Raw genomic sequence first — 14,527 nt, forward strand, 5'->3', positions numbered from 1 at the left:
GATCACTGCAAAGCAAATCTGAACCAAATTCTCTATAGATAAGATGACCACATAATTTATCATCCAAACTTGCGTGGGTCAGTCTGAGAATGGAATGGGGCACTACTGATATTTAAGCCAGGATAATAGGTATAAACTGGGCTGCCCTCAGCAGCCAGGTGATCACTGCATCCTTCAGTGTCATAACCTCTCTGTATTATAGTTGAAAGCTTTTCTTCTTGCTTTTTTTGGGTAGTTCTCCTGGAAACCATGATGTTGCTGAAGTTTCTTTACCTAAGGATCCACTTGATTAAGTTCTCCTAGGATTAATGCCCAAAAACTTAACTCCTCCCTTCCCCCCCAAAAAAAATACAATCCGATTTATCACATGGTAAAAAAAACTATACTATGTTCATTTTGCTTTTTTGCCAAGAAGCTAGGAACTAAATTTAATATTAAAGTTAAAACTACTGTTAGGAGTATCTTCTCCATTTCTTTCCTGCATATTATGCATTATTTTGTTTTTGACTTTAAGTATAATAATTTACTATAACACTTTGTTAGCACATTAGTCAGGATATATGTAATACAAGTAAATATTGTATTTTATTTTACTCCTCAGGTTTTTTTTTAAAAAGTTGAGACCCATTAGACTATAATGTCTTTAAGGTCCTTCGCTTATAAATTCACTGATTCTGCTATAGGTCACTTACTTATTAGCTTTTTTCCTGCCTCTCCTAATGTTTTATCATTCTCAATAGGCATCAGTACCCCATTCACAGTTTTCCAATTTTTCAGTGTTTTCCCTTTGAGAAACTAATGTATAGATTTTGTGTGTGGCATGGGGCAAAGTACATTGTAATGCATTAGAAAATATTTGTGAATGAATTGATGGATGGGTGGATGGATCCTGTATAAATCAGTTTTCTATTGTTTGCTCTATAGAAATGAGTAGAGGATTAAAGTATATTAGGCAGCTATCAAAAAGTGATTTTTTTGTCAAAGTAACAACTCATTTCTGAGATGAGTATTTTTTAAAAATTAAGAATTTCTTTTAGATTTCTAATAATGAGGTTTTATCATTTCCTAGACAGAGATTCATAAAAATAGAATTTATCTGGGGGAAAGACAGTAAAATAACGTTTAATTTCGGCATCTTACACTATTATCTGTTATATTTAAGAATATGATGTTTCTCTCATATTGTTATATTTACCTAATTTAGTATTTTATACTACTTGGGAACATATAATCATAGCTAAACCTTTGAGCACTTTTCATGTGGCAGGCACTATTCTAAGAACTTTACATTTGGTAAACTTATTTAATCCTAACAACAGACACTCATGTGATATTAATAACATCCCATTATTATCCCCATTTTTAAAATTAACCAACTTGTCCAAGATTGCAAATCAAGTGAGTAGTTTGCAGTCTAGCACCTTAGAATAAGTTCTTAACTACTGCACTGTGCTCTCTCTCTGTCTCTCTGTCTCTCTCTCTCTCTCTCTCTCTCTCACACACACACACACACACACACAGAGTGAGGTGGAAAATACCAAGGTGGGAGGTTCAAAGTTGTCATGTTAAGACTAGATGCACATTGTTTGTAAAGGCTTGTGAAAACCATATGCCTGTTACATTCTGTATCCTTTTCCACTCCACTAAAAAAAAAACCCAAATGTATATAGTACCAAGGAAATGCAATCATTTTTCTCTTGTCTTTTCCATAAAAAAGCATTGATCAGAACAAGAGGTCTGTTCACATCCTTTCAGCAACCTGTTTCTTTCCAGTATCACACTGCCTAAAACCAGTTATGCTGATTTCATGGTATGTCTTTATTAAAATAAAGTCAACTCTTTTGTGAATAATAAACAAAACAAATTCATCTGCAGATATACATAAGGTAAACTACAGTGTATTTACGTAAATATTGTTCAGCGTACCCCCTTAGTGATTTCCACAGCAGCAATGATATAATCTCTTCATCCTGTGGTGTTTAGTCCATGAAACTCTCAGCTTCTGCTAGATAGTGTCTAAGTCTGTAATATCTAAATGAGACCTCTTTTCGAGGGAGGATATTGGGACATTGGAAATGTAGGACTTATATGGATAAGGAGATCTGCAGGTACCACTCTTTTACTAATGTCTTATCTAGAAATTATTCTCTAAGTATTGGAGAACATATGTGTAACTACAGAGAAACATTAAATAATAAAGCAGGATTGTGTTTGAAGTAATTATGGTCCAGTTTCTAGAAATCATTCTTTCATTGAGAAGTGTTTTTAAGTATTATTTTGTGACCACACCAGAGATTCTTAAATGACCACATAGCTTCATTATCTTCTCTGCTCTCACCTCCAAACTGCATATTAATCTCTTTGTGATTCTGAAACAAAGAGAAAGAAGTGGTCAAGCAGGAGCTATAGAGAAGAGGATGGCGAACCCAACAGGGCAAAGAAAAGCAGTGTGTATGAAAGCCTCTTTCCACTACCATTGCTTTTGTTTTTGTAATGTTTAATAGTCACGTTATGTTTTTGAACAATACAGTATTATAAATTATTTACTATCAGCATCTCCTTTTACTAAGATACAGTCACTGATGTTTCTAAAGTCATTTTCAAACTTTCATTTTTAGAATTTGGTAATTGTTTTTAAGAGGAATTTTTAGTATTCCTGAAAAGATCACAACTGAAAAGCTTCTATTCTCTTGAGTATTACTCTGAATTCACTATAATATTTTCATCCATTTAATTTTGGCAGTGAATAAAGTTTTCTCATTTCTTAGGCTACGTATTGTATTTAACTTTTGGTTTTTGTTGTCTTTGGTATTAATGATAGTGTAGAAGTTATGTTCATTAAGATTTTTATTTTAGGTGTTCTGAATATGTTGCAGTTGATTATTGTTGGCACAGAGAAAACAAACTAGAAGGTAACTAATGAATGAAAAAGGAATATTAAAACATTCATTGACTTTCACCAAGCATTTAAAAATACATAAACTTTTAAGTAGGGATACAATTTTATTGCCTTTAGTTTTTCATTCAAAACTAAAAGGAGAGAGTCATATAATTAGGTCATTTCATGGTACGCTTACTTTCACAGTGTTTTTGGCCCTTCAGGCTTCCGTCTTCCACAGTGTTCCATAGCAGACGGTTGTAAGTTTTGGCAAAAAAAAAAAAAAAAAAATCCATACATTAGGTACATGTATACCCTATCTTCTGAATTCTATCCTTTCTGTTCTTTTCCTCTGTCAGTAGGCTGGTTGGGGTCAGCCTGGTATTTTGCAGAATAGTATTTATTATATTGACAATATCACCCTTTTGACAAAGGATGGAGGCAACAGGAAATTTCTGAGTTTAAAGATGAAAACTAAACTCTTCCAAATAGTAAGGAGTTAAGCTAAATAAAATTGACTTAAGAAATATCTTAAGCATGTGATGAAGTATGTAAAATTTAGATGCTTTATCCTTAATATGCTACTCTACATGTCCAAATTAAATTCCATCAGTCACATTTCTACCCACGGACCATATAGTGATTCATCCAAAAAATATTTATTTTGTGCCCACAGTGTGTAAGGCTCTTTCTAGGAGCATCAGATAGAATAGTGAACAGTAGTGACAAACTCTGTATGCGTGTTAATACACAGGTAAACTATGGGCTGTGGTCATAAACTGTGAAAGATTTGGGTGTTGCTTCTGACTGAGGTCCCAGCATAGTGTGATGCTCCAAGAATCACAGCAGAATGTTGCCCACCTTCAAAAGCAGTCTCTAAAAACAAAACAGGATATGTATTATTCCTTCATTTTAATCTTCCCTACGTACAAGATTTGCTGTCTACATTCCTGTTGGCACCACATCAAAAGAACATTGTGAAGAAAGTTTGAATGGGCCCAGAGCAGGCCCTCAAATGATAGAAGATACATGATTAGGGCATTTCAGTCTAGAGAGGCAAAGGCTTTGAATCAGGTAACAGATTCTAAAATCACGGACTGTATGAATGGAGGCCCTCTTTAGATCGTGAACACAAGTAACCTTTTTAATTAATAGGAAGTTCTATCTGGTCCTGTAAGTAATAAACTCAAAGAATTTAGTACTTCACTTGATGGGTATAATGTAGGCCAAAAATATATAGATTCAAAAAGGGCTGGAAAGAATTGATTAATGATAAAGCTGCTAATGAACTAAAAGAGAAGGTGGAATTATGCATGTCATATTTGGTGTGATAGAAGCTGATCATTCTGTTACAGACCAGGAGAGGCAAGGACTCGGATTAGATGGAAAGATGTCATCTGCATGGTATTTTTCTCTTGGTCCACTAGACACTTGGAATACTTTTTATCCTTCAGAATATAGGGGGAGAAAGGGAGTGGTATTTTTTTTCCTAAATGTGACAGTCACTGTTATACATTCAGGAACTAATTCCTGTTGATTATTACTCCATTATATGTAAATCTTTATTTCAGTCAACACCAAAAAAGAAAACACACTTCCACTAATGTTTTTTTCTCTACTAACAGCTCTTCTGAGACTTCCATTTTCACTTACTCATCTTCTTCCGAAGAAATTGAGCTATTTCTGGCTTACATTTTTAGATGTCATTGTCTTGAAATGATAGTAAAGTACTCTATTCTAGGTGTAAGACCAAAGATTGTATTGAGACTGTTTCTTTTCACTTATTCTATGATAGCAACCCATTTATTTAAATCTTGTCTTTTCAGTATATTCATTAAAAAATAGTAATAACTACCTTTTATGGAGCACCTGGTACATGCAAGGCACTTAATATACTTTATCTATAATCCTCAAACAACACTTCATGGTAAATATTAATATGTAGAAAATGAGACTGAGGTTTCATGAGGTTATTCAAGTTTTCCCAGGTTCTATATGAAGTAGCTCTTTAGAACTCTTTTCCCTGTTCTTTACTTCCTCTCCTAGACTTATTTTATCCTTATCCTATGATTTAATTCCAACTGTAAGAGAAATTTTAAGTATTGAAATGCAATGGTATATACTTTTTAAGTCAGTTAGGAAGCAGAGTTACTTTTAAAAGTAATTGTGACCTTGCAACTTAGAATTATAGGTTTTAAATGCAGATGTTAATTACCAGCAAATAATTATTTCAACATTCCTTATTGAAAATGTACATTTTAAGTTTTAAGCAATATGATGCTATTTGGAAAGGTTAGATATTTTATAAGAACTCTTGCCAAGTTTTTTTTTAACACCATGAATTAATAAGCTTCATAATTAAGGCAGCTGCTTCACACTTCTATTGTTAACTGGTGACATTACATCTGTCTTGCTCCATTGATGCCCTCCTCCTACTTATTGAAGCATTTAGCAGTTTTGGCAACAGGGATTACATGGCATGAAGTAAGTAGTCTAATTAGATATAAGTGAAAATCCTGAGGGAAAAGGACCTTTAAAAAGTAATTTGAAGAATCTCTTAATGATGTTGGCACTGAAAGCCAAGTCTAGAGTAGAAAGTGTCTGTCATTGTGGCAGACAAGAATGGTGATTTGATATGTCCAGTGGACTTTAGAAGGCAGCCTATTTTAAAAGAGTAATAGAAATGAAGAGATTTCAATGTTAGGGAAAATTTATTTGAATGAATTTTTCATAATATGCTTGCCGTAGTATTAACAGCTTTGAAAGAAAGCAAAAAATGCCCCAAATGTAATGTGTCTCTAAATGAAACAAATGAATTTATTCACAAAACCACGACAGACTTACAGATACGGAAAACAAATTTGCGGTTACCAAAGGGGAAACGTGGGGGGGCGGGGGGCAATAAATCAGGAGCTTGGGCTGAACATGCACACACCACTGTATATAAGATCGATAACCAGCAAGGACCTGCTGTACAGCACAGGGAGCTCTACTCAGTATGCTGGGACAACCTACATGAGAAAAGAATCTAAAAAAGAACGAATATGTGTATAGCTGAATCACTTTGCTGTGCACCTGAAACTAACACAACATTTTCAACTTTCAGTCGATTTTTTAAAAAGATATACTCAGTTGTTAAGGTTCTTGTGACTATACAGAAACATAAGATTATATATCAACTATCAATTTAAAAAGTTGTGAGATTCTTATTTTTCCACAAAGCCTTGGATATTGACTAAAAATATGGGTTTCATGTGTTAACATAAAATAGAACCATTCTAAATTTAGAAAAGTACCAAAGCAGTAAGATTTTTATATATTAATAAAATTCCAGGCTCGACAGTTCTCTCCACTGCTTTCTTTAAAAGCATACTGGTTCTTTCTTTGCTCTGCCCTTATAGAGAACATTTTCTGTCATACAGCATTTTTAATGCTTGAATTTTGTCCTCTCTGGGACACAATCACAAATCTTTTGGTTGAAAATTACAAACATATCTTTCATAAACATGGGCTTGGAAAAATAAGCAAGAATTTTTTAACAAGAGAGAAATTTTAAATGGAACAAATGAAAAGGACAAGCCAGATATGAATACCATTGGTAGGGGACCCCACATGTAAAATTAAAGAGTTCATTAAAGGAAAAATGAAAGGAAGGAAAGGTTAACCGAGTAACGGTGAATATCACCAACCTCATGGCCTTCCATTTCCAAATAACCTCCTGACAATCGCAGGATCCCATCTGCTGCTCTTTATCATCCTAGTGGGGAAACCTAATGGGATATCTTCCAGGGTTCATGAGAAGAGCTTCCCTAACTCTCAGCCTGGGGAGCTGCTTGGCATCTTTTGGAGAGGCACAGATGGCAAATGTCTTGAAAAAAAGTATCTTTCTACTTCTCTTGGTCTCTTTCCCTTGAGACCTTCCCTATTCTCCATTATTTCCTCGTTTCTTCGTAAGCTTTCTGCAGTTACAAGCTTTTCTCAGCACAGAGAAAAGTGAAATATTTTCCTGGCAAAAGCCTTCACTCTCAGATCTGTTGTGATTTAGTAGACTCCTCTAAAGATTTTTAGGCTAATTATGTTCTGATGAGCATAAAATGTATTTGTAATAGTACCTGAAATTTGTCCTGTTTTAAATTTTTGATACTTTTTAAAAAATTAATTTTGAATTCCTAACCTGTCCCATAGAATAACAACTGTCAATTACTGGGATACTAAAAAGTTGGTGATTAAGTAGCGTTGTTAATTAAGAAATGAGTTTAGATACCAAAGTATGAATAGCCTTAATATTTCTTTCATTATTACCTAGTTTAACTGGCTCAGTTTTTTAAAAAACAAAGATCCAGTTTTGCCCAAGATGACACAAATCAGTATGGAAAAATAATACAAAAACTCAGCTCCCAAAGGGCAGAGTTGAAATTTCATATACCCCAGCAACCTTTGAAATGCTCTTTTTTTTCCTTTTGCTGTTTTGTACTTTTCTTTTTCCTCTTCTTGCATCTTATTTTGCCCTTTTATTTAAACTCACAAAGCAAGGTATATAAAAATGATATACCATTAACCCTCTCAGCCTAAGCTATCTATAAAAAATACTTTTGGGTTGTCAACAATTATTAAGATTTGCTAAGTGTTCTAGCCAATATTCAGTGCTCTTGGGGGAATACCAAAGAAATAGCAGCCAGACCTGTATCTTTTAAGGAGATTTGTACTAGAGCCCAAAGAACCTAATAAAAACAAAGGAATAGGCTTGTGCCGAGTATGTCTGTCTCTTCTATGGTTGCTGCTTCCCCTGTCTGGGGAGTGTTTGGTCCTGCTTATGGCATTCAAGGCAGAAGAGCTGCTGATGTTGCCCCCAGAAGTCAGAATCCCAGCCTGGCCAAGGGGCAGGATTGGATCACCAAGCTCCTGGAGGTCATGTTAAAAGCATTTGCAAAATGAGACTCCATTTAGACATTTTAAAATTACAAATAAAATCTTGAGTGGTTTCATATAAGTTAAGTCATATGTATAAAACTCTAGGGTAGTCTGCTTTTCAGGGAACCCTAACATGAATCACTTGGCAAAGTAAATCGTTGTTAATTTTTTTGTTTTTGATAGTTTGGTTTTGAATATATTTTTGTTTATCGTTGGTAGTAACTCTGCTTAACGTAATGATATAACTATTTAGAATCATCAGTACACATGCGATCACATTGGGGAAATAAGACTATAATGAAAATAAGATTGAGGATTATTATCTTTCTGGGAGTGAAATCTCTTCCCTAAATTCTAACCATTTGTCACTTCATTCTACTTTGAGTAAGCAGAGCATTGTTTAGACTATAAAAACAAGTGGAAAATAAATAGAAACTTTAATAGTGGATAAAGCATTTTAAAATATAATTTTCATATGCTAGAAATTGGTTTCTGCTCAAAATGTTTCTGATTGCATCACAATAAAATTTGAAGTACTGTACTTTGAGATTATTGTCAGGGTGTCATTGGTCCAGCAGGTGGAGCAGTTCAGAAATCAGTGCTAGCTCCCTCCTCAATTAATAATGGTGATTAGAAGTTTTCCAAAAGATTCACGGTTCTTGTCCTAAATATCTTCCCAATGGAAATAATGCCAAAGCATTGCCTTTTATTTTCACAAAGCAGCCAAGTAGGAAAATAAGTGTGATTGTTCCCAGTACTTAAAGCCAACTGAATATATACTTTTGTATCATTTTCTATGTAATAGAGCAGAAGAAAAATTAAATGTCCTTCCCAACTCCCTGCTGGTATAAGCGGAGTCCTTCAATATTACGTTGTTTTGGAAACATGGAATTAAAAAAAAAAAAACCCATAGAAGTACTCCTTGTTGCTGAGAGATATTCAGCCCTTTAGGTTAACTAACATGCCAGACTTTTTCTTTATGTAATAATATAGAGAAGCATCATAGAAACACTGTGTGCTTTAAGAAAAAATTTTAAACTGTATTAACGTAGTTTCAGATAAAATTTTTATAAATTCTCTATTATAAAGTGCGTTAAAGTGTATCCTCATATGTGTTTAAGAACAAGTTTTTATAGTTAGCCATCTTCTTGTTTTATTGAATCTTGTTTTACAGATTATACTGTAAATTTGGGGGGGGGTAATGAAAAAAGTACAATTACCCTTTTTTAATTTGTTTGTTATTCCTGGCTGTATTTGCTTACACTTAGTAAATAATGGATTGTTCTCTCACCTCATTGGTTGTTAATCAGACCAGCACTAGTTCTCATACATTAGCCATTATTTAGTCTGTGTAAAGATTTATATCTCCCGGTCACTTTCTCACAAGACAGTTTCTCATCTGCTAATCCTTCTGGGTTGTTCATTTTATAGTCATTTTATTTTAAAGAAAAGAGCTCATAGTCCAAGTAAAGAATGATTCCCTGACTATGGCTTTTGTAATATCACCACCATAAGTATCTCATGGAGTTATTGGGGAGATTAAATTAGTTAATATAGGCAAAGCACAGAACAGCGCTCATTTGCAGTACTTGGTGAATGTTAGCTATTCTTATACTTAGTAATATTTATTGAGCCCACACTATGTTCCAGGCATGGAGTATACTGCAGCACGCTAGGCTGATAAGTTCCAGTACTCATGGACCTTATCTTCATACTGGGATTGGCAAACAAACAAGTAAACAAATACACATGTAATATAAGTTCAAATGTCTGTAAGTAAGACTTTTTTTAAAATAAGGCAGGAGTCTGAAGGTAACTAGAGAAGCCTGTTCTTCATAGAACAGTTAAGGAAAGGTTTTCTGAAGACATGGTATTTGAATAGAGAACTGAGTGACATGAAAGAGCAACTCATGAGAAAGCCTTAGGGAAGAAATTCTAGGCAGAGGGGACAGCAAATGCAAAGGCCATGAAGCAGGGGCTACTTGTCAGAGGTTCAGGGAACAGCAGGAAAGCCTGTGTGGCTAGAGTGGAATAAGCACTGGGCAGGCATGGTGGGTAGGGTCTAGGTCGCCTTTGGCCTGGCTGAGGAGTTTGGATTTTATCCTAAGTGTTCAGAGAAGCCATTGGAGGAGTTCTGATCAAAAGAGTGATGTGATATTATTAACTCCAAAAAGACTGGCTCCTTAATAGCAGAATGATTGTTGCAGAAAGTCCAGATGAGAGCACATGGCTTGGATAGAGTGATCGGAAGTTGCAATGCTGAGTAGTGGTTGGACTCGGGATGTTTTGAAGGTCAAACCAACAAGAATTGGTGAGTTAATTATAAGGAAATAAAGGTGATGCCTAGGTTTGGGGCTGAAACAGTTCAGTAAGAGAGAATACCATTTATTGAAGTGAAGAAGGCTGGGTTAAGAGCAATGTCTATGTTTGTTTTGGGGGCCACTGGTAGTGGGCACATGGATAGTATTCACAGTTTCAGAGTCCGGAGGTGGGTTGAGATCATCTGGGCAGTGAGTATTGACCAGAAGTCTGAAGATTACACTCTTGGGAACTCTAGCATATTGAGGTTGGGGGAGGAGGTGGGTCAGCAGGAAACCAAGAGTGAGGGATGATAAATCAGAAGGAAAACTTGCAGGAAAGTGCACTATTCTGAGCCAAGGGAAAAAGGGGATCTCAATAAGGGAATGGTGATCAACTGAGTTAAAACTGTTGATATGGAGTGGCTGAGAGCTGAGATGAATCACCCGGTTTGATGTGATAGAGATTCTAGATGTCTTTAACGAGTAATTTCAATGGAGTCATAGGAGATAAAAGCCTTATGTGAGAGGACTCAAGAGAGAATGAGTTTTAAGAAAGCAGAGACAGCAAATGCAGCTAATTCTTGCATGGAGCTAGGGAGGGGAGATGATATGAAAGCAATTTCCTTTCTTTTTTTCTTAAGATTGTATAATATATTTGTATGCCGTTAGAAATGATCCTATAGGGAGGGGAAAAATGACACAAGAAAGAGAAAAATCCTTAAGAAAACAAAGGGGAAATAGGAATGGATGCATAAGTGGAAGAATTGGCCTAAGGTAGAAGAAGAGACAATCTGCTGTGACAGGAGACTAGACAGTGTTAGGGTATAGGTGCCAGGAGGTTGGTAATGGATGGTAAGACAGTGAGGAAATTCCCTTCTTTTTTGCTTTTATTTTTTCATGAACTAAGAAGCAAGGTCATCAGCTAAAACTGAGGAAGTTGGGAAAGACCTATAAATGTGGGCAGTGGCTGTAGTGTGGGAAGATGAATATGGTATTTGCATTTAGGAAACGGGTTCATATCTCAGCATGGCCATTTTAATTCTTTTTATAAGTGGCAAGTCATCTAATCTCTCTAATCTCAGTTTCCCCATTCATTAAAAGATGGGCAATCAGACCTGACCTACTTATCATAGGATTAGTGTGAAGATCTAAGGTAAAAGATATATGTTAGAACATATCTTGATCTAAATAAATTTTTTGTTGTGTGTTACATTTTAATTGGGGTTTATTATTTGTGCTTTGCTTTTGTTTTGTGTTCAAAACAACTTTGCTCTAGACACTTTTACATTTCTTAGGGGTTCAGAACAATTAGTCTCTATCAAAAAGGCTGGCCTTATTCGACTTAATAAGAAACTTTTTATTTCATTATTAATATTTGGGGGAAGAAAGAAGAGTACAGTCTGGGTTTCCTTATGATGCCCAAGAAAACTTTGCCCTCACCCTAGCTTGTATCCTTTAGTGAGTTTTATTTTAGTATTGCTTTTTTTTCCCACTAAAGAACATATGGTAACTTCATTTGCAAGATCTTGGTATTCTTGATCACACTGTCATTTTCTGAGTTTTCTCTGTTAGGTTGTTCTGCTCATAGTCCCTTGTTCCCTCTGCCTCTCTCCTCAGGTTAATATTTTACTAGAAACCATGGCTCCGGGGTTTCGTGTACCGCAGGGGAGTGACAAAGTCTGCAAAAGTAATGGTTCCCCACTGCCACATTATCCTACCTCCAAATAAAAAAAGCACTACAATTCTTTAATGAGACATTACCCTGGCTTCCAGACCAATGTCTGTGCTCCTAAGAGTGCTCATCTATTTATAGTTGTTAAAAACCACTTAGTAATTAGAAGAAATCATAAAGTAATTATGATTCGTAATAGTGATTATGGCTGGGTGATTACTCCTTCACTGAGATGCTTTGCAAATGGATTAGCACTTCTTTGAATTAGGAACTTGAGCTTGAAATCTATGAGGAAGCTGTATTAGTAAGAAAAATGTTCTTTCTTTTGGGACTAAGCAGAAAGCTGTAAAACAGCCAGGAAGCCACTGGAATCTAGCTGACAGAAACATCAGGCAAATCAAATTGGCCAGTTTATTAGGCATATATTCATCTGAAAAAAAGTCTCTTCATTCAATTGCAGTTAAAGCTCTGGTCAATTTAATATAGTTCATTAGTAATGCCAGCTCTAAGTTGGGCTGTGACATATAGTAGTTTCTCTTCCTGAATAATTAGGTAAATATTACATTGCTTAATATGCAGCTTGGAGGAGGGGGCCATATTTAAAGTCTAAGTACTTGCTAAATATAGCTTTTCAAAAATTAGCATTTTTGACATACAACTAAAGCATTGCTTCATTTTAATTTCCAATGAGGAAATGAATGACCATACCTTCTATTTTTCTGCACTTTTCTAATCTCTTCCTTCCTTTACTTCAATTTCTTCTTTGCCTCCCTTATTAGGTACACTTTCTCTTGCTTGTCCTTCATTTTCTCTTATTTGGAAGCTTATCTGTTCTATATCTATTACTGTCCTACAGATATTCTTAAACACACATCTTCAGCAGGCCAGCAAGTATCTATTTAGCACCTACTGTGTTAGGTGCAAGCAGACAATGATAATTAAGATATGGTCCCTGCCTTCGAGAAGGGAAAAAGCCTATGTCTACAAAGTAATTATAGTTTGATATTAACTATTTTAAAAGTGTAAGTTGTACCAGCATGTCTAGAATATGCAGAAAGTCTAGTTATTAAGAACATGGGCCACACAGACCTGACTATCGTTTTTTAGCTTTGTGACCTTGGGTTAGTCACTTAATCTCTCCAAGCCCTATGCTCCTCTGTAAAATAAAGGGGAAGATTAAAATAATGTGTGTAAAGCCTCAATACATTACCTACCATATGATAATCATTCATATCTGTTCTCATTAGCTTTTATTAATAATATTTTAATATTGATAAAAAGTTCTAGTAGTTGGTGGGTTTATATAAATCATGTCAACATAGGACAAATACCATTACCCTCTTCTATTCCAAACAACTTCATAACATAAATTCTGATTCCTTGGCATGCCACGTGAGATTGTTCTGAGCCCCGCTCCAGTATAGGTTGGACTAAAAATAGCGTCCGTCTTCCACTGCCCTTCCCCTTTTGCCTCTCTGTAGAGCTCCTGCTACTCCATATGCCAAGGAAGCCTCCTTCTCAGCCAGGAGAGTTTTCACACGCTGGTCAAGACCTGTCTCACTTAATCTGTGAAATAAAAATAAAACATCATAAAGTCATTGGTTAAGTCGTAGTTTATTCAATAGATATTGTTGGGTAAAGTGTATAACATTTTGGAAAAATACTTGTGAGAGTCTAATTTCACAGCATATACCAGAATAAAATTCAGTCAGATTAAGGATTAAAGCCAAGAAGAATGTTTAAATTTCAAAGAGGGAGAGGGGAAGAAACAAAAAGCATGAAGGAATTGAAGAAATCATCAAAGGAAATGAATGGATTTGCCTACATAAAAATATAAAATATATGCATGTCTCTCTATATAAAACTTTTAAAACACTAATATTTGTCATTATTATTTTTAATTATATCAAAAGGGTAATATATTTTAATTTTTTTAATCAAAAAGTTGGGGACTTCCCTGGTGGTGCAGTTGTTAAGAATCCACCTGCCAATGCAGGGGACACAGGTTTGATCCCTGGTCTGCGAAGATCCCACATGCCACTGAGCAGCTAAGCCCGTGTGCCACAGCTACTGAGCCCATATGCCACAACTACTGAAGCCCATGTGCCTAGAGCCCGTGCTTTGCAAAAAGAGAAGCCACCCTACTGAGAAGCCCGCACGCTGCAATGAAGAATAGTTCCCACTCTCTGCAACTAGAGAAAGCAAGCACCCAGCAACGAAGACCCACAGCAGTCAAAAAATAAATTAAATAAATAAATAAATAAATAAATAAATAATCGAAAAATTGAAAAAAACAACCACTATGACTCCAACGATAAAACAAAAAGAAGGTATTAAATTACAGCTTACAGAAGAATAAACTCGTGTTTAACAAATATAAAAATAAATCCTCAGACTTCTCAGTGATCAAGAAAATATTAATTGAAACAAAAAACAGCAATCATTTTAGCCTGTTAAATTGTTGGAAATTCAAAAAGAATAATACCCATTGATAGTGAATGTGCTGTGAGTTGCAACATTCCCAGACACTGCTAAATAGTCTTTGTTAACTCAAACTTTCTTAGAAAGAAATTCGAGAATATCTAACAAAGTTTAAAAAAAAAAAAAAAAAAAAAGCTTTAAAAAATTTCTACTCCATGCATGGCACTGTAATTCCATTTCTAGGAATCTGTCCTAAGGAAACAAGTCAAGATTCATGTACATAGATGTTCAGCACAGTGATACTTATAATAGAGAAAAACCCTGGAAAACTTTTCTTAAAATACT

General features: G+C 35.1%; 1 protein-coding gene across 2 annotated transcripts in view; it reads left to right on the top strand.

Moving 5' to 3' along the window:
- Positions 1–14,527, top strand: part of ASCC3 (activating signal cointegrator 1 complex subunit 3) — a 330,464-nt gene that overhangs the window by 262,089 nt on the left and 53,848 nt on the right. The window lies entirely within an intron of this gene.

The sequence above is a fragment of the Hippopotamus amphibius genome, chromosome 6 (assembly GCF_030028045.1).
Source record: "Hippopotamus amphibius kiboko isolate mHipAmp2 chromosome 6, mHipAmp2.hap2, whole genome shotgun sequence".
Taxonomy (NCBI): domain Eukaryota; kingdom Metazoa; phylum Chordata; class Mammalia; order Artiodactyla; family Hippopotamidae; genus Hippopotamus; species Hippopotamus amphibius.